The 22,038-nt window shown below is 37.1% G+C and overlaps 1 pseudogene; it reads right to left on the reverse strand.

Moving 5' to 3' along the window:
* The window catches only part of LOC149566685 (DNA replication licensing factor MCM4-like), a 43,919-nt pseudogene that overhangs the window by 15,882 nt on the left and 5,999 nt on the right, over positions 1-22,038 (reverse strand).

Consider the following 22,038-nt stretch of genomic DNA (forward strand, 5'->3'; position numbering starts at 1 on the left):
GTATTTTAATTTATTTTAAATGTGTCCCAGTTGGGCACAACTTACAATAGTTTGTATGGTCTCTTTCACTTTAAACTTGAGCATAGATGATATGTTATAGGAATTGATACCTCAGATTTTGTGAAGCATAGAACTATTTTCAAGTTGACAGCTATATTAAAATTAAAAAAAATCGTTTGCTTTTTACAAAGACTACTCTCTGCAGCAAAACAACAGTTAGGGGAGATCATCTGAGCATTTGAATTTCTAGATCATTCTTCTCCAAACATGGTAAACACAAACTTCAATTTAAGATTATCTGCATGGTGGCAATTTCTCAATAATGATATTTGTTTATTTAATATTCAGACAAGGAGACTTTTGAAATATGTTTCAGTATTATTTTTCTCCATACTAACCTATTTGACATTTTGTCTATTAGTAGTGTTATTTAGTAGATGTAGTTTACATTATATTCTTAGATGAGACTTACATTTGGGATGCTGTATGGTGAGCAGAAACACTCTGACCGAGCAGGCCTGCATACCTCTCTCTGATTTGGAGAGATCTGTTAAAGACATTGAAGGGTTATTTGCTAAAATAGGTATGTTGACCCAGGCCTTTTCAAAGATTCAAAATATTTTATGACATTACAATGCGTAGATTGTTAGTTGGACATTTTTATGCTGATTGTGTCAATTTATAGAAATGGAAATCAATATAGGGAATGGATTCGAAATTCCATACCTTGTAAAGTAGCAGTTCAGTGTTATGGAGGGTAATCATGTAGGGACACCGTATGAATCAGATTTTCTAGTGTTCCATGTACAAACATACCATTTTTATAAGATGTTCCACACACTCATGTATTATATTGCTGCCAAATATTAGTCATCCTTATATTTTTGAACATAGATATTAATACTCATTCTATTAAGCATTTGAGATCTATTTTCTATAAGCTACATTGCAAGATTCTCCAAACCTAAATAATATGATAATATTTCACCTACTCACTGCCATGAAACTATCATATGTAGTTTTGATAATTTTGATTCTGTTATTCATAACTTTTAAACTATACATTATTATACCAATCACAATGGCGAGATTGTGTATATTCAGCCTTCCTAAAACATATCCAAAAATCAGAATCATCCAATAGTTAGATAGAAATTTATGGCCTCTGCACTGAGACCGATTATTATTGTCATAGAATTTATGAGTTTTGCCCTCTAGAATGTCAAATAACTTCCAAGATACAAAACCAAACAATATCAAAACAAATTTATTTGAAAGATGCATGAATCTTATTTCCCAAAAGGTAAAACTCAGCATTTTTCCATGGTCAAAATGTGTTATTTAATCAAACCCTTATCACTAGGTCTGTAAATAAGAGTTTCAAGACAATTTTTACAAAAACCAAAGGATTTGTCAATATATTTCTCATCCAAAACCTCTAATTTTCTTCAAATGAAAGAGGATTAAATATACTTCACTTCCAAATAGATTGAACTTATTTATCAATCCATTAACATAACAATAAATGCATGAAAACAGGATGTAACATGACTACAAACAAAAAGATAGTTTTGAATTTACACAAATCATATTTAAAATTTCCTTGAATATTCTTACAAAGTTTAGCCAAATGGTTTTATTCATATGTTGACCCTTTCTTTACTTCTTTAAAAGTCTTAATTCACGAAGCTCCTCTAAGTCCCATTGTAGTTGGGTTACTCATTCCTTCTCTAGCAAGACTGGTTGATTCTAAGTCTCTATGCTTTTATGCCTGTAATTTCATGCTCACCATATAGGTCTGAAATGAGACAAGACCATCTTTAAAAGAAGTAACAGTACCAACATTATATATTTCTCTTCCTTTGGAGGAATTGGCATCATTACCATTGCTATCAATATAAAAAATTGGGATCTCATTAGATTATTTTTCTCCCTCTTAACTTCAATGAGCCCTATTCATCTTTAGAGATCCCATTTTTCATCACCAAATCTCCATTAAATGATCTCTATCTTCTCACAGAGTCCTATATTAGAAGCTTCATACATAGTATCACTTCCATCATCTGCAATAGCCGGTGATAATCCAGATGTAACCAATGCACGATTGCCAGCTAAAGAAATACTAGAGCCAATGTTGAGATCTAACTCCACAATAATAGCTAATGAGTTTCCATGTTTTTTTATCAATGGGTTAATCTATTGAATTATTAGAAAATTTATGAGTCAATTAAAAAAACTCATCAAATCAAGCTCGGTGTTATTCTTAATTATAACAACAACCATTTAGGCTAACTGTTCGTAAACTACATATTGATATTTGGTTCAAACTCAATAGCTTGGATGGTGAATCTGATAATGTTTTTATGGTTGTAGAAGAAGAACTCATTTTTAGCATATCCTTGCTCAAAATAGTTTCCACAAAAATTAAGATCCACCAAATATTCTACACCTCAAAATAGAAAATATCAAATGATGCTAGTTGTGCACACCATGTTTACTTTGGTTCTAATTATCTTCCTACCAAATAATAGTATAGGGCTTTTCTATAAAACAATGCTACTAGCTGCCACATTTCTAAAGTGATCAACTGCATGCCACTATCGACTATACTCTTGCACCTATGCTTGGTGCAAGCACTAGTATATAGTACTTAAGATACCACTAAATATCTAAATCATTATTTTTCAAAGAAGCTGTAAGGCATAATTTGAGTGAATTTAAATACTCGAGGCAATTCTTGAGTGCGAATGTTTCAATTCCTTAGTGTCAAAACTTGAATATATTTCATGCTTATCATTTCCTCTAGCAATTCTTACGTAAAACATCATTAAAATAATTGTTCCCTTTGACAGCGTCAAAGGGTGTATATATACAATATTTTTGAATTTTTTTTGTGCTAAATGAACCTTTTGTGATCAAGTCTTGTAAATATCTTGGTTGGTACAATTGCAGATTTCTTACTGGCTTTGTACTAGTACCCAAGATTAACATTGATGACATTAGTAGAATTCCAAGTTTTGCTCTTGTATTCCTATTAATTGTACTTGATTGTCGAATATGTTAAAGAAGAAACAAATGCCAGTTAATTTACAGACTGTAACTACCTGAATTGCTTGATGTATTTTTTAAATGTTGAGATGCATATACTAAGAATTTTTTGTTGCTACAGGCCAAGCCACAGCTGACCGACAGGTCAAAGCTTCCAACTATTGTGGATCCTGTGATTAAAGAGTTGTTGAAATTGAAATATCTTAAGCAAGTAAGTTGCATGCAAAATATTTTTTTTGAAGGGAATTGACATTATTTTTAAAAATACATTTAGTTTATACAATTTTACTCATGTTTTGGTGGATAAAAACTTAACGTTCTTCCACATTTCTTGCCCATTTTATTGCATATCTGAAATAAGACATAATCTTTCCATTTTCCAATAGCTAAATGTCTTTAACTGTGATTAGAATTTGGCATAAAATATATTTTTAAGCTTAGATTGTTAGCTAGTTCTGGTTGATCGACATTTGAAAATTAGAGGTGCTAATCCTTTCATTGAAGATAAAATTTATAGTGCACTACATACCATCACACTTACCCAAAAAAGTTGAGGCAAACATTTGATTATCTAGATTGAAAGTCATTGTCCACTTCATAATCTTAGCAAGAAGAACACCATAAGCACTTGTGAACCAAGTATTTATGATGAAGCAAGAAGGAAAGAAAAATGAAAAAATGTGTTAAGTCGAGAGATAGACATTGGAAAGAAAGCCATTGATTATAAAAAGTATTAAGATCAAGTTTAAAAATAATGTTTTAATTGACAAGAACAAAGCAAGATTAGTAGCTAAAGAGCAACAAACTTTCCTTGTACATCCGTGCACTATCTCCATGATTCCATGTTTGGTCCTGAGCCTCTTTGCAATAACCACATGATTGATGATTGCCAAATAGTGCCAACATACTATGCGGAAAGGCCCTTTCTAGATCATATTTCAATGCAACAATTTATCAAACGATGGCGCTTTGAGGGGACAATGGTCATCTTCAATCGTGTGACTTTGGCTCATTGCTTCAAATTTCTTAGAGGATATAGAAACTTACTGACTGTGAACAACAAGTATGTTCTTAGAAAAAAAACCCATACTCATTGTAAACAACAGGTATGAACTTAATGCATATTTCATGATTTGTGGTTCATAAAAACCCATACTCATCAGCTTGAATTGTTTTTTTTAATACCCAATGCATTGAGGTGATGCTTACAATTTGAATTCATAACAACCATTTCTCATCAACTTGAATTGTTTGTTTAGTACCCATTACATTGACGTGACACTTACAAGGTTGAAGTATTGCAACTTCCTAGAAGGTCTGCCTACTCAATTCTATGATGATCCAACTTTCCTTGATCCTTGGGAGAATGATGTAGGAGCATCAAGGTCAAGGTTGAAGGCATGAGAAGAGATTAAGGTCTCAAGATAACCAACATGACCATGTTAGAACAGTTGATGTAATAAGACCCTGTGAAGGTCCTTTTTGATATGTTTGTAATCATTTTAGTTACATTTGAAAATATTAATTAACAAAAACCATATGTGCAGATATAAACATTAATCACAACATGTCCAATTTATTTGTAGGTATATTTTCCTGTGAAGAAAGACCACACCTAACAATATGAATCCAGAAGAAAATAATGAGACAATGGCTGCATTGTGGGCTTAGTTCTGAAGAAAACTTGATAAATGTTATTGTCCTCGCAAAAAGTGTAAGGGTTAAAGAATTGAAGAATTCTAATCACAACAGCCCAGAGTCATTGTAGGCAATATGGTCCTGTTGAAGGGGGCCACAATTTTTGTCCATTGCTGAATGTGGATTTCCTACTGGAGGAACATGGAGGTGTGAATATCCAAGCTGAGGATAACACTCCCATGGAAGAAGATGATAATATGCTAGAGGACATGATTGAAGAAGATGGTATTGGGGTAAGTGATGAAGAGGCTCACAATGATGGTACTAGCGAATCTGATAATAATGATGAAGATGGTCTTGATATACCTTTACTTGAGAAGGCACACGAGCCCTTATACCCAGGTTCCCAAACAACTCTACTGTCGACTATAGCGTTGTTTGTGAACTTAAGGGTTATGAATAGTATATCCAATGTAGCAATATCACGTATGCTAAGGTATGTCATTTTTGTCATCTTCAATGTTAGCATACAATTACTATCCATTATATTAACAATGCATATTTGTTGTTGTAGGTTGATTAGTGACTTTTTGTTACCACCATCAAACATTTTGCCTCATTTGTACTGAGAATTATCTAACATTATGGACTAGATTGGAATGAAGTATCAAACAATAAATGCATGTCCCAATGATCACATTCTATATCATAAACAACATAATTTGCAATAGAATGTCCTGATTGTCATGTTAGTAGATATCAGTCAGATCAAATAACAAAAAAAGTGCCTCACAAGGTTCTTCAGTACATTCTCATTATTCCACATCTTGAATGGTTATTCAGGTGCGCTAGCTTGGCACAATTTATGGATTACCATGCACGCAATAAAAGTCAAGATGACATTATGCGAATACCTATGGATGGTTCTACATTTAAAGAGATAGAAGAAACATGGTCACACTTTAAAGAAGAAGATCATAATCTGAAACTTTCATTGGCAGCGGATGGTGTCAATCCATATGGAGATATGAGATTTGTTTACTTAGTATGGCCTATTTTTGTTATTAACAATAACATTCCTCCTTGGATGTCCATAAAAAGGGAGCACATAATATTGTCAATGATTGTGCCAAGTATTTTTTTATTTAATAGTTATCTAAATTAATTTATAAATAGTGCATAAAAATGGTTATAATAATTACGTAATGTTTATGTTCATTCAATTGCTAGGTAAATACCAAGTTAAAGATATGAACATGTATATTGATCCCCTAATTGACGAGTTGTTGAAGTTATGAAATGGCATCACTATGTATGACATCTCTAGACTAATAGGACATCGACAATTTAAATTCCATGCAATGCTTGTATGGACAATACATGATACCCTTGAGCTAACTCATTTTTGCGGTATGTTATATTGTTAAGATCACAAATTTTTGGTCTATTATAGTGCTTACACATTACTATCAAATGCTTAAGTTAGGCATGATAATTGTACATGATCCAATTATACATGATATTTTAGGTCTTCAGAGAAAGGGAAAATTTGCATGTCCAGTTTGTGGTCCGAAGATGAAATGTCGTCATTCAAGAAGTTTAGGAAAGCAGGTGTTTGATGAGTTTAGACACTTTCTCCACAATAATCATATGTATCAAATTTTTGAAAAACATCTTTTTAATGAGAAAGAAGAGACATCATCAAGGTCACGAAGAATGACACCTCATATATGGAAGTTGGAATACAATCGACTAAATCATCGAGGTAATGTCCAATTTGTCGTTCGAAGTTTACAATTTGTATTTTGATATTGTCTTATATTTACTAATGTTGTAATTGATGCTCATGAAGGTCGTCAAGGCATCAATGACCAACTTCTTAGAGGAATGAAGAGTTATCCTACTCAATTAAGTGGGTTACCATACTACAAGGATCTCCCAATCGCGCATTTTTTTGATGCTATGCATATTGGAAATAATGTAACAGAGACACTATGGAAAATGTTGGATGGAAGGCATGATAGAGAACAAATTGCTAAAATTTGTACTAACATTCATGAATCTAATCATGCACTAAAAGTTTTCATTGAATCAAATAGGAATGGAGATCACATAAATACAAGTGCCCTCCCTTGGTTATTAATGGAGCAACAAAGTGATGCATTAAAAAAAGCCATAAAAAAAACAAAATTTCTAATAGGATTTGCTACAAATATAAGCACCCTTCTATCAAAGAAAGGTGATTTTGGGCTAGGGTTGAAGACACATGATTGACATACCTTTCTCAAGGTAAGTCATGTTTTCTATTTACAATATATTTGTAAGATTGAATGCAGTACCAGTTGCATTATTTAATAATATATTGAAATGATCATTTTTTAATTATTGTAGTTCATCCTACCTCTATCCCTTTCACAATAGTTTGACAACAGTATTAAACAAGTTATATATGATCTTGAAAAATACATGAGGTTATAAGAGTGTTTTTTCTTAGATTTGTAACTTTTTATCTAAAATCTATTGTATAATTTTATTTGAAATCTCCTCTATGTGTTTTTGTGTGTTGAATCTCATTTAGGTGGTTATCATCTAAAGAAATTGATAAAAAAGATATAAAATATTGGAAGAGAAAAATTCCATAGCTTATGTGTGAAATGCAAAAGTGTTTACCTCCAACATTTTTCAATGCCCAAGAACACTACCTCATACATCAAGTTGAGGAGATTGAATTGTGTGGACTTGTACAAGCTAGATCAATGTGGATGGTTGAGAGGCATTTGAAATTTATGAAGGGTTTGGTTCGAAAAAGAGTACATCCTGAGGGTTCTATGATAGAGGGATATATGATATACCAGACCATGGTGTATATTAGTGAATATCTTCCAAAGTTTGTAGCAAGTATCCATCTAGATCGCATTTGGGATCCCAACTATAATGACAAATTCAAAGGGGAGTACTTGACGGGGAAAGGTAGATTGAGGAGGGTGAGAAGTAATTATAAGTTTTTTTTTGTAATTTAACAATTCTTATCCATCATCAATATATATAAGTTGTTTCTAACTGGTGCAATTGTCTTCTTTATAGTTGGTCATGAGTGAGATGCACTACACTTGTATATTCCAAACAATCTTGATTGGACGATAGTGTGGATTGAATAGTCTTAAGAAAATGGTCGCTCATTAACATGAGATGGTGTTGCATCATTGGGTAAAGAAACTCATCGTAATGGAGATCCCAATGTTATGCCAATGGTACTTGATCTAATATATGGCTTAAGAGATACAAAGGTATGCATAAGATTACTAATCATGAGAAATAAGTATAATATCAACTCACAGATCAATGAGAAGATTCTTGACATGTTTGAATAATTGTAGGTCAAACACCACAGAGCTATATACTACCATGGCTATAAATTCCGCACAAAAAAGTTAGATGAAATGAAGAAAACATGTGATTTTGAGATAAGTGTTGTCTTCACAGTCACCAATATTTCATCTAGAACTGACATACATCCTCAACAATCTGAAAATTGATACTATGGCATTTTGGATGATATACTTGAGTGCGACTTTAATTCATTCAAAATAGTTCTATTTGTCATCAAATGGTTTAGGTTACAACTAAATCGAAATGATCTCGATAGGACTATTATTGAACATGACAGTGGATTTACTATGATTAATACAAGGCCATTTGAGCTAGTCGGAGATGAGCCCTATGTTCTTCCAAGTCAATGCGAGTAAGTGTTTTACTTTGGTGTTCCAAAAAAACCAGGTTGTTCATTTGTTGTTAGACATGACCCAAGAGGAAGGCCAGTAAAGTATAATGTGATCGAAGAAGAAGATATTGAAGAAGCACAAGAGGAAGTAAATGATTATCAAGAATGACAATTACCCAGTGATGAAGAAGAAGAAGATGGTGATGATTTTGGTCATGCTATCGATAATGGTGATAATGATGATGATGATGCTGATGACGATCATGATCATGGTGATGAAGATGGTGATGTTCATGGCGATGATGGTCATGATGATGATAGTGATCAAGAGGATGATGATGGTGATGAAGATGGTGGTGGTGACAACAACGATCAAAGTGACAAGTATGATGATGGTGATGATGATAATGATGATGATGATGATGACATGGATGACGATCATGATGATCAATGAAATCTTCAGGTACGATCAATGTCAACTATGATGGGGTCTTGTATGACCAAATATTTCTTTTCAAACCATATGTGCACATATAAACATTAAGTAGAACATGTCAATTTTTTTTATAGATATAAACATTAGTTACACTAAATTTTTAACTTAAAACAAATGATTTACGTATACAATCTACTTTATTATTAATATTTTTTTTTTGTAAGTCTATTTTTTCATAGGGCGATATGGATGCACCATGTCAGACACCTTCAGTAGAGGTAAATATTAATTATTTTAAATTTTAATGTTAATATAGAAACAAATGTCCTATTATTATGTTCTTTTCTTTATGGCTTTGGAGTTATTTTAAAGAAAGTATACGAATATTTGATGTCACAAATGATAGGAAAAGCTACAATGATCGCTGATCAAATGCAATCTGAAATATGGGCATCATATCTACATGACATTGGCCTTAGTACTGACCTTGTATTCATCACCCAAAAAATGACACTAAGATACACTGATGAGCTTGTTCAAATTATCATCAAGGGTGACAGAAGTGAGGAGAAAGAGGCACTGAGAATAGAATTGGACTGTAGAATCCAATCTTTGAAAGTAAGCAGTAATTCGACTAAAGCAGTAATAGAAGTTCAATAGATATTAATATTTAATAGTATCTTATGGATCATGATCTCTGATTTTATGTGTTCTTGTATAGACATATGTGCCAGTTGCGACATCACATGCTGAACATGGTCAGGGTTGTGTCACAGTACCTTTATGTAAGTAACACTTTGTTTGTTTTGATCAACATTATAACACTTACCTTTTTTTTTGTCGATGTTTCTCGCTAGTATCCCATTTGATCTTTATCCATTGCAAATGTCTTTGCTAACAATATTCTATTCTTCAGCTCATGATGAAGTGCAGACTCCTCCTTCGGTTGGCAGTCCACTATTGTCTTCTGCATTGTCGGCAACAAGGACCATGCAAACATCATCGTCAATTTGTCATGGAGTCATTGTGATAACCTATAATTCATTTAGGAGAACAAGTTAACATAACATGAGAATTGCCTTGCATCTAGATGCATTCTTCAGTAGAAGTATGATATATACTGTTACTTTTTTCACGTGTGTAACTTGTAAGCATACTATACAGAAATTGAATTTGAGAATATATTGAGCTAACCTTCTTGCTACTGCCAAGGAAGTTTCCTATCCTACGCATTTCAACATAACCACGAATCAGATCTTCTGCTGCCTCATTAGATATCTTAGGATGTATATGTTGTCTTGCATAATTGATATACGAAGTGAGAGTCAGGAGGTCAAATGCATCTAGCATTTGGTCCTAGAATCATAATGTAGTTCACATCAAAAATATTAGGTCATTGGACCCTCCATTAATTACTACATAGTATTGACCAAATCAGAACTTACCTTTGGCTCGTCATAATGTAATGCAACAAGATGCCTTGCAAGGCGCCTATCCGTTTGTTCATCAACTTTATCAAGCACTAGGTAGATCAAATCAAACCTATAGGCATTTTTTGTGATTCTTTTATACTTGAGTGACAACAAATAAATTCTCCAGCTTGAATTCTAAAACCAAACATACTCCACCTAGAAAGCAATGTTGGAGGAAGTTGGATATTGTCAATCACTGACAATCTAGTGTTGTAGCGTAAACCACTAGGATTGGCACAAGCTAAAATAGATGTTCTTGCGTGCAGAGATGCTATGATCCCAGCTTTTGCAATTGACATTGTTTGTTGTTCCATAACCTACTTCAAACGAATGACCAGACATTGATATACAAGTCAACCAACAACATAGATTACGAAGTCAAGAAACTAGTAAAAGCACATAATTCAAAGAGCTCGAAGAAAAATCACACCACATGTAACATGCTATGAGAATTGTTTGACATCTTGTCAAACTCGTCTATGCAACAAACACCCCTATCACTCATTACCAATGCTCCACTTTCTAGAACTTGTTCTTAAGGAAGAGGTTAGTGGTCTTAAGGAAGGCTAATCAAAATTAAAGAAAGATTAGAAGATTTTGGAAGAGGTTAGTGGTCTTAAGGAAATTGGCCAAGTTTTGGACAAAAAATAAATAAATTATTTTTTTGGGATTTTTGGTCAATTTATTAATTAAATAATTAATAAATAAGAAAATAATGTTTAAATAAGATTTAAACATTTTTGGGAGGGATTCCTTAATTAAATATTTTTAATTAAGATAAAGGGATTTAATGGCATAAAAATAAATAAATAAATAAATAAATTAATTAATTAATAAATGATGATGTCATCAATTTTTTTTTCAGAAAATAAAAATACTTTATTTTCTAAAGGATTTAGGTGTCTACATTTTATCCCTCTTTGATGTGATGCCGCAAGTGGCATGGCATCAAAGATAAGAAAATAAGATGCCCAAGGCTAGAGTAGAAGAGGAGAGAATGGATTGCGAGATGCCCCCTCAAGAAGGCGGCAGGGAGAGAAAGTGAGGCTCAACGGCTTCTTGAAAAGTAAAAGAATCTGAGATGAGCAAGGAGACTCAGATTGGCTTAAGAGAAGAGGTTTAGTTAGCTCAAGCTCTTATTGCAGGAGAATGATAAAGGGAGAGTCAGAGGCATAAGAGGAAGCAAGCTTAAGATCTCAAGGATTGTAGAGGATGAAGGAGCAAAGCGCTATAAAAAGGATTCCAGGATAGGGAGATGGATGATGGGATGATAAAGCTGATGCAACAAGATTTCAAAGAGTCAGATTGGCAGAAGATGGGTTTCAGAGATCCCTAGGACTAGGATTGTGGAGCTCAAAAGATGAGGCTTGGTGGATTAATTGGATTGGTGGATCCTTAAGACTAGGATTGTGGATCCCTAAAGCTCAAAGTACAAATTGATTCAAAGAGATATTGATGCATAAGCTGGGGTAGGAGAGACAGATGCTAGATATGGATGGGGGATAATGGAGATGAAGGGAAACCATTGAAGCTTTTTTGAGTAGGGGGATACTTCAAAGATAAGTACCACCATGTAGTTGAGCACTAGATTTTCTATAAGACTGTTGGTTAATTGCTAAGGTTACCAAGAACATCAAGGCCTTTTCACCAACTGTCAAAAGGACTGATGGATTGACTAAAAATAAACATGCAAGGATTGCCTCAACATCACACATGAATCCCAAAGGAAGCAGCGTGGAACCGACACTGGGCAACCCACAAGCAGAAAAGAAAAAAGAAAAAAAGACCTGATCAAGACCTTACACTCAGATTGCCCCATTCACATTATACCATGATATGGAATATCGTGGCAACTTTGAGGAGGGAACAAGGAGATTGCTTGGAAAAGATACTTCAAGACCCAAAAGGGAAGATTCCAAATCAAAAGAAAGAGAGAATCCAAAAGAGAACCATTTGCCAACGAGATGGGTGGGATGAGGTACTAACGGACCAAGATCAGACATGTGGAAAGCTATATCCTGCAAGGATCTATCAGAGAGCACCTAAGCTGATGGATTTTGGATGAGTGATGCGTCTGGCAAGCTAAACTAAGAAGGATAACACTTTGGTGATAGGAGATCTAGCTAAAGGATGCATTGGAATAGCTAACCAAGGGTTGTGCGATGTGTGCAAGATGCTGATCAAGGAGGAACTGACACACAAGCTGGATAGATACAATGGTACTAAGCTAAAGAGGATGTACAAGCTGATGGACCAAGATATGTTATAAATGTACAAGGTTTGTTCATGTTTTGGTTTTTGTGAGATGGAAATGTTCGTGAAGGGTGGGATGTCTACAATAGTTGATAGGCGGATAGGTAGATGGTTTGCGAAAAGCTTAAGAAAAATGAGATTTTTTGTGTGCATGTGATAGGATACAAGCCAGGATACAAGATTTGGCATATAATACAAGCTAGAATATGGTACAAGCTTTGAACAAGATTTGGATATACAAGCTATGATACAAGATTTACAAGCTGGAGTACAAGATTTACAAGCTGAGGTACAAGATTTACAAGCTGTACAGTAGGTATTTACAAGCTTAATTAGATTTTGGATATTTGGTTGGAACACCAAGGGAACAAGCAGGTGTGTTATGGGATGGTGGGTGAATGGATGAGGGATAGGACAATGATAGATAATAGATTATTCTTAGTACATAAGGCACCTGAATTACCAAGTTTTCACCAAAGTACCTATCCAAGGCGCTTGAATTGCTAAGTTTTCACCATTGGACGTTTATTTCTCTTTACTATTTTTTTTGTATTTTTCAAAAGCTGGGTATACCAAGGATCTTCAAGCATAGAAATTTTTGAAATGAATGATGTTAGTAGGATCATTCAAGAGTTCTCCTTCTGGTGTAGATAGCTAATAGGCTCCAAAGCCAAAGGATGTAGTGACAACATAAGGACCAAGCCATGTAGGTTCAAACTTGACTTTCTTTTCTCAATTAGCTTGGACTTTCATATTTTCTTTGAGGACCATGTCACCTGGCTGAAAGTGTCATGGGAGCACCTTCTTGTTGAAATTCCTTTTGAGACGAGTTTGATAGATTGTGAGATGATCATAGGCTTGTTGTCACTTCTTGTCTAAGAGATCTAGCTGGGTGAACCGAGCTACTCTGTATTCTTCATATGATATTTGCCCCTGCAAAGATATGTGCAAGGAGGGAAGTTCAACCTCTATGGGTAGTACCGCTTCGACACCATAGACTAAGGAGTATGGAGTTGTTCTTGTAGATGTACAGAAGGAGGTTCGATAGGCCCATAGGGCTTGATTTATTTGTAGGTGCCAATTACAACCGAAATCATTGACAACTTTCTTTAGGATTTTGAGGAGGGTTTTGTTATTTGCCTCTGCCTAGCCATTACCCTGTGGGAAATATGGGCTAGAAAAGCAGTAATGGATGCGGAGGGAAGTGCATAATTCTTCCATGTTGAGATTTTCAAAGTTACCTCCGTGGTCGGTGAAGATGGTGGATGGGATGCCAAAGTGGCAAAGAATGTGGTACAAGATGAACTTGGAGACCTGAACTCCTGTAGCTGAGACTAGGGGGACTGCTTCCACCCACTTAGTGAAATAGTCTGTAGCTGTTATTATCCATTTATGTCCATCAGATGAGAGAGGTGTGATAGTTCCAACTAGATTAAGGCCCCAACAAGCGAAAGGCCAAGGTGGTACAATAGGCTGTAGACCTTGTGCTGGAGCGTGCACGAGATTTGCGTGCTGCTGAGATGGGAGACACTTTCTGACAAAGTCACATGAGTCTTCTTCAATGGTAGGCCAATAGTAGCCTACTCTAAGGATTTGTCGTGCTAGGAAAATACCACTCGTGTGGGCACTACAAAGTTTGAAATGTACTTCTTTTAATGCCATCACAGCCTCATTTTCATCTAAACATCGAGAGAGAGTATCATGATAACCTCGACGATATAGGGTATTGGCTATGATAACATAGCGGGATGATTTTTAGATGAGATTCTGGCGTTGGGTACGTGTGAGGTGAGGGGATATGATACCATCGTTAAGGTAAGTGTGAATCTCATGGCACCAAGGGGATTGGGGACCAACTAAGATACAAACACGGTTTGAATCCTCATTCGCATAGGCAGGTGTGAGGAGCTACTTGACTAAAAACTCATACTGTGTAGCTACTTGGGGAATTTCCAAGAGCGAGCCTATAGTAGCCATAGCATCTGTTGCTTTGTTCTGTATTCGAGGCACTTGTGTAAACTAAAGCCTTGTAAAATGTTGGGTTAGCTGATCAACTAGCTCTTTGTAGGTTAATAGCTTTTCATCTTTGGTTTGATATTCATTTAGGGCTTGCTTGATGATGAGTTGAGAATCACCAAAGATTTGTAACTCGGTAATGTTCCATTATGTAGCTATCTTTAATCCTACTATGAAAGCCTCATATTCAGCTATATTGTTGGTGCTAGGGAATTGTAGCTTGAAGGCTTTTGGAATGTAATCTCCTTGAGGTGTGACCAACAATATTCTTGCCCCTGATCCATGAGATGTGTGTGAGCCATCAAAATAAAGTTTCCATGGGGGTTGTTCTTCAATTAGACAGACATGTTCATCTAGAAATGCCTGTAAGTGCTATTTTGGAGAGCATATACTTGAAAGGGTCAATCTTGGAGACTAGTTGGATGGTATGACTTAGCATGTAGTGGCGAAGCTATTGAGTTGAGAAAACAACTGCCAAACAAGCTTTTTCCATAGGAGTATAATTGAGTTCATAACTAACTAGGGTTCTACTGATGTAGTAGATGGCTCTTTCTCTGCCGTAGTCATCGAGCTGTGCTAGAAGTGCCCCTAGAGCAGTAGGCATTGTTGATATGTACAAAATTAGGGAACGACCAGGAACTGGTGGAACCAAGATAGGGGGATTGGTGAGATACTGCTTGAGCTAATCGAAGCTGCACTGACATAAAGGATCCCACTTGAAGTTCTCATCCTTCTTCAATAAATGTGCAAATGGTGTAGACTTATTTGCAAGCTGAGAGATGAAGCGTCGGATGGATTGAAGCTTTCTCTAAAGAGAGCGAAGCTATCACAGTGTCTGGGGAGAAGGCATGTCTAAGATAGCCTTGACCTTCTTGGGGTCGATCTCTATACCTCGTTTAGAAACTATAAAGCCTAGAAGCTTGCCAGATGTCAACCCAAAGACACACTTCTTGGGATTCAACATGAGATGATATTTGGCTAACCTATCAAAGACTTTCTCTAGGTTAGCAAGATGATCCATGAAGGTATGAGATTTGACCAAGATATCATCCACATAATCCTCCAAAATGCTATGGATAAGATCATGAAAAATGGCTGTCATAGCTCTTTGATAGGTAGCCCCAGCATTCTTTAGGCCAAAAGGCATCATGTTGTAGCAAAAGGTTCCCCAAGGGGTAGTGAATGCTATCTTATGCTGATCTTCTTATGCAATCTTGATTTGATTATACCCAAAAAATCCATCCATGAGGTACAGAATTTCATGTCCAGCTGTAAGGTCTACAATCATATCTATGTTGGGTAAGGAAAAATCATCTTTTGGACAAGCTTTGTTAAGATCTCTGAAATCAGTGTAGATTTTGATGTCACCAGAAGGCTTAGTGATGGGGACCATGTTGGAGATCCACTCTGAGTAGTCGATAGGTCAGATAACCTTAGCAGCTAACATTCTTTCTAATTCAGCTTTGACTAGTAATGCCACCTTGGGGTGCATTTTTCTAAGCTTTTGTCTGACAGGCCTGATCTTTGGATCGACTGCAAGATGATGAACTACAAGCTTTGGATCAAGTCTTGGCATGTCCTGATATGACCATTCAAATCGGCCAATGTTCTCTCTTAAGACCTCAAAGAGGAGATCAACTTGGTCTTGTGATAGGGATGCAACAATGTGAACAAGTTTGGGGATCTCTGAAGAACTGATGTTGACTTCTCTAGCATCCTCAATTAGAATAGAAGATATCTCTGATCGATTATCTTGAGGAGGCAATGCTAAATCCTCATGTTCTTCTTGTGACTCTGGATTTTCTTGCTGAGGGGTTCTGTTCACTGCCTTAACTAGTCTTGGTTTCACCTTAGTTCCAGTTTTGGGTGTGTCAGAACTAGGTTGGGGATTTTCTCCAAAATACCCCTTGGGATCTAGCTTATAGATATAGGCAAAATCTGGCTTTTTTTTCTTGTGAGGATTTTCGGCTCCCATGAATCTCAAAAGTGCTTCCTTTGATGTGAACTCATCAATGTGTATGACGCTTGGTTGGTCCCAATCTATGAGTTGTGGATGGGCGAGTGGTAGGTCAATGAAATGGATGGATATTTCTTGGAGAATAGAGTCTCCCAGGGAGATTTGGTCTAGGATATTGTCGTAGGCTCTCTTTTCAACTTCTTTAGGAATGTCTTCGATTTTGACAAGGTCGCGGTGAATGTTTGAAAAAGCATTACCGTTCTCATTGGTGCCCCCTGTTGTGGGTATGCCAAAGCCAAGACCTGACTTCGATTCCCACTTGTGTGTGTTGATGGGGCACTACATGCCTCTTTCTTCTAGTCCTAGACCACCACCTTGATAGTTCCATTTGTCAGTGATGAGCTTATGTTCTTGGAGATACTTTTGGCTGAAGTGATCAAGGCGTGCTTGATTTCTTGGAGGTGCATCCTTATGTAACCAATTGTTGATATCTGGAGTGAGCTCCTCATGAAGAGGGATTTTTGAGGATACAAAGGTTGTTGGGCCAAACTGTTTGTATCGAGGAGGTGGAATCTCCTTAGCTTTGTGATATGTCGATCGTCCATGGTTGTGTGGATCAAGTGGGAGTGCCCCAACAACAAATGCATCTCATAGACTATACTCTCCACAACCTTTGTTATTGATCTTCACGGTAGATAAGGTGGAGGCGAGGATGGTTTCTGGGTCATTACAAGTGTGGGATGCACTGGCGATGGCTGTGCCGATATCAATTCTAGGGCAATGGTTTGCATATGAAGCTTCAACTGCATTGCAGTAAGCAAAGGGTTTTGGATCGGCATGGATGGTTACCTTAGTGCCCTGATGCAAAAATTTGATGCATTGATGGTAAGTGGATGGAACGGCTTTCATGGCATGAATCCATGGGAAACCAAAGAGGATGTTAAATGGTAGGTTTAGATCAATAACATGGCTGAGTGTTTCTTCGATGACTGGCCCAACCTTGATTGGTAGAAAAATAGTTCCTTTTGTGGTTCTTTCCAAGTTGTCATAAGCTTTGATGGTGATAACCTCATTGATGATATCTGGCTCAGTATACCCAGCTTGTTTTATGAATTTTAGGGTGCAAATATTCAAGGCTGATCTATTATCTATCATTACTCTTTTTACGGAAAAATTGGATACCATAACGGCTATGCAAAGTGGAAGGGTGTGATCTGGCTCGACCACAGGTATGTCAGTGGGTTTGAAATAAAGGGCACATGAGGAGGATAGGTGTCCAACGAGATTATGAAAATCAGTAGCGTTGATATCTAAAGGAACACAGGATTCTATGAGAGCACTGTCAAGGATGTTTTTGTACACAGGAATAGTGTGAAGAAGGTCTAAAATGGAGATTTGGGCTGGCATGTTCCCAAGGTGTTCCAAGATATTGTACTAGCTTTTTGATGGAGCTGATGGTGCTGGTGAAATGGGTGGGCCTGCAATGTTAAATCGTGCTCTTCGAGTGGTGACTGTACACTCATTGTTTGCTCCTTGGATATTGATAACATTGACAGAAGGCTCTTTCTTGAATATACAACCTATGAGGCTACCATAGTCTATATAGGATGAAGTGTGGTCATTTTTCTTTCCATGCTGTTGGTTTGGCTAGCGGTTGTTGGTTTGGATAGGTGTTTTTTCAAGATTTTGATTGTTGTGAGGAGGAAAAGCATTTTGATAGATCTATAAGCCTGCATTGGGAGAGGTTTGGGCACCAACGGTGATTTCTTTCCGATCAATGAGGTCCTAGACATAATCTTTCAGTTTAATACATCTGAGGGTAGTCTGACCTTTTACCCTATGAAATTTGTAGTACTCATTATCTTTGTACCATGCAAGTTTGGATTGGCTTGGGTCAATTTGTTGGGTAGGAGGAAATTTGATGAGGTTTTCCTTAGTCGATTTCTCAAAAATGACATCCAATGGCTCACCAAGGGGTGTATAGTTTTTAGGTGCAGGTTGGAATTTGGGCTTTTGCCCTGTAGCTACATTGATGGCATTAGCTTGATTGTTAGACCTTTGAAAGTTGGGTCCTGGATTGTGGTTTTGATAGCTTTGGTGATTCTGCTGTTGGTAGTTGAGCTTGTTGATTGTTTGGTTGATAAGGTGGGTTGGATTGATTTTGGGAAGGACCAACAATATTCACATGTTTCGTATCAGTAACCCCATCTATTGCAACGTACTTGTTTTTGTTCCAATACCTAGACTTGTCATTTGAATGTGTTTGATTTTGGTTGGCTTCTTTGTAGATCTTGACCACACCATCTTTAATGAGTCCTTGCTCAAGAATCATTCCTTTCTCTTTGATATCTTTGTAGGTCTACAAACAGTTCATAGTCATGTGGTGAGCCAAGCTGGGATGGGCATTATCGATAAACATTTTCACCAAATGGTGCTCTAGCAAGGTGCAAGATATGCAGGTGATAAGGGTTTGCCATCTTTGCAAATATTCAAGAAAGCTTTCTCCACCTTTTTATTTAGTGTGGACAAGATCCACTACTGATAGCTCTGTTTCAACAAGATGGGCATATTGGGCTACAAATGCCTCAGGCAATTCAGCAAAGTTTTTAATTGTGCCATATGGTATTCTATAAAACAATTCAAGAGCTGGTCCGACCAAGCTTTTGGGAAAGAGACACAAGAGGAAGACGCCATCATATGCCACTTCTTGGCAGTGCATGTAAAATTCTTTGATATGTGTGACAGGGTCTCCTTTTCCTCTGAATTTGTCAAACTTGGGTGTCTCAAAATGCTTGGGGAATGGAGTCATAGTAATGGCTATGTCAAATGGGTAAGGACACACATTCTCAAATTTGAAGGTTTTTGGATCATTTCCTTCTTGGATGTTCTTCAAAGCTATCTTCATGGCTTCCCATTCTGAATTAATGGGTGATGGCTGGGGTGCCCCCCATGTAGGAGTGCCCTCAAGTACATATGTGCTAGATGGGGCAATGGAATATGGATGGCTTTGAGGTATGGGCTAGTAGGATTGTACATGGCTTGGTCAACTGAATGGTGGATGATGGGTTGCTGTGGTGGAGGTGGCACATATTGCTGGATGTGTTGTGAGGCTTGCTGTTGATATTGGATTTGAGGTTGGGATTGAGGAACATAAGCTGGCTATGGGATAAATGGATTTCTTTGTGGAGGTAAGGTATAAGATGGTTGTGAAGCTTGGGGAAAGGATCGAGGAGCTTGTGGAACTTGACTTTGGATTTCAAGAGTTTTACCAATATATGTGGGTTGTGCCCCCATTTGGGAAGGTATCTGCATGGAAAAAGAGGCCAAGTAATTGGTAGTTGGTGGTGGTGGATTTCCTCCTAGAAGTGGCAAAGAAAAATAGTTGGTAATAGGAGGTAATGGATTAGTTGGTGGTGGAGGTGGTGGAAATTGAAAGCTTGGAAATGGAACTGATGGGGTTTGATAGCTTGGTGGTTGGATTTGAAAGCTTGGTAGAGGGGTGGTAGGAGCTTGGGTCACTTGAGACCTTGGCAGAACATTGGTAGTAGCTTGTGGGGTTTGATAGCTTTGTAGAGTGAGGGTAGTAGCTTGTGGATTTGTGGTTGATGGCACTGAGCTCCAAGGACCTAGTGGAAATGATGGAATTGTGTTCTGAGCTGAGGTAAACAAGCTGGGGGTGATGAAGGGTTGATTACTTAGCCCCATGGGTGGCATCTTGGTTGTATATTGCTGAGGTTGGCCAAAGATGCTAGCACTGATTTGGGATATGGGTGGATTTGGAAGGCTGGGTTGGAGAGCAGTAGCAGCAATAGTGAAGGGAGTGAATGATGAGGTGTTTTGGGTGAAAGGGGCTTGGGATGGAGTGGTATGGACCAATGGTGGAATGGTGGTGGTTGGATTGGCTTGCGAAAGGGAGATTTCAACTTGAGTGGAGGCTGGTATGTTTGGGTCTGTTGGATCATATGGGGTGGGTTGTGGCTCTTCTTTTGACACATATTGAGGATAATCTGAATCATAAGAGCCTATTGGGAGTGGTAGTTGTCCAAACAATGGGTGAGATAGATCTGATAAGGGAGGAGGTCTTCCAAAGTCGAAGGCTCCTATATTGTTCCTTCGAAAGTTAGCCATGATTATTTCTTTGTTTTTGTCTATAATGGCATTCACCAATACTGCATTTCCTAGTTGGTTCATGAAAGCTTCAATGTTAGTAGGTGATGATATAGTGTTCTCTAGGCTGAAGGATGGTTGGGTGCTCAAGGGGAGCGAAGCTATTTGATCCAAATGATAGGGATCCATTGTTTCCTTCTTCTTCTTGGCTAAACGAGTGATAGGTGGCATGAAAATGCAGAATGTTCCTAAGGATGAGATGCAACAATGCTGATGGATGCAAAGGAGGAAGGCTTTTCTATGCAAATGATTTCCTAGGTTGAGGCAAAGCTGTATGAAAAAACCTAAGGAGGATTGGATTGGGGATTCTAACTTCAAAGATATGTTGCCAAAGCATGAAAGGTCTGCTTTCGTATGTGCAAGTTTGGTGGTGATTGTGTCAACTTAAGGATAGACTGATGATCCTTTAGGAAGAACACGAGATTGACCACTTGTGGATCCCAACCTTTAGCTCAAGGTGATGAGGGATAACAAGTGACAAAGCTAGATTACTCTAGACAAAGCTCTGTCAAAGGGATAACCTTGGTGAGATTGGTGGATTTGGAAGATGTTAGGAATGGAAAACTTTTGGCAAAGTGACAACAATTTTGAAGGCTTGGATGTGAAGATTTTGGATTGCTGGCTAGATGGTTTGGTTCTAAATGAGATGGATTAGCTAAAATTCTTAAGGGGAGGACTAAAGATGGCTGGCTTACCTACAATGATGACTCTAAAGTGAAGCTTATGCAAGAAGATGTGGAGAAACAAGGGGGTCTAATCATAGAAATCATGCCTAGTTGGTAATGCATAAGCAGGGTTAACTCCTGGATGTTGGTTAAGTTGGATAGTGCGATCTAACTAGGTGTCTTGAAGGGCTTCGTCGAAAACTTTGTCTACTTTGTGTAGTTTGGCAATTCGAGGGCTTGGTGTTATTTGCTTTCTCTTGGCTAAAAGTTCTTGGTATGCCTGAGATGGCTTGAGTTTGACTTTGTGAAACTTCTATTTGGGTTTGGGTTGTTCTGACATAAATTCCTGAATGTGCTTGGCTTAGAGAGCTTTTGGTTATTTTGCTTCAACTCGTTCAACCTCTAGAACAGGAAGTGACTACACTAAGTGTGCCCTAAGCTAGGATTGACCAAGTTTTGCAAACATTCATTCAACAAGTAAAAAATCAAGCAATAGATAGGAACAACCAGATAGAAGTTTATGATTCTTAGAATGTGATACTTGTGCCATGGAGTGTGTATGTTCTACAAATGTTTTGATCAGTCACTTCAAACACATTAACATCTTAGATGGTTTTCTACAAGGCTGACAGTTGGTTTAGCTAAGGAGTCCTCGATATACCCAA

This window comes from Cupressus sempervirens, chromosome 3 (assembly GCF_028749045.1).
Source record: "Cupressus sempervirens isolate cs-2001-9-10 chromosome 3, ASM2874904v1, whole genome shotgun sequence".
Lineage (NCBI taxonomy): Eukaryota > Viridiplantae > Streptophyta > Pinopsida > Cupressales > Cupressaceae > Cupressus > Cupressus sempervirens.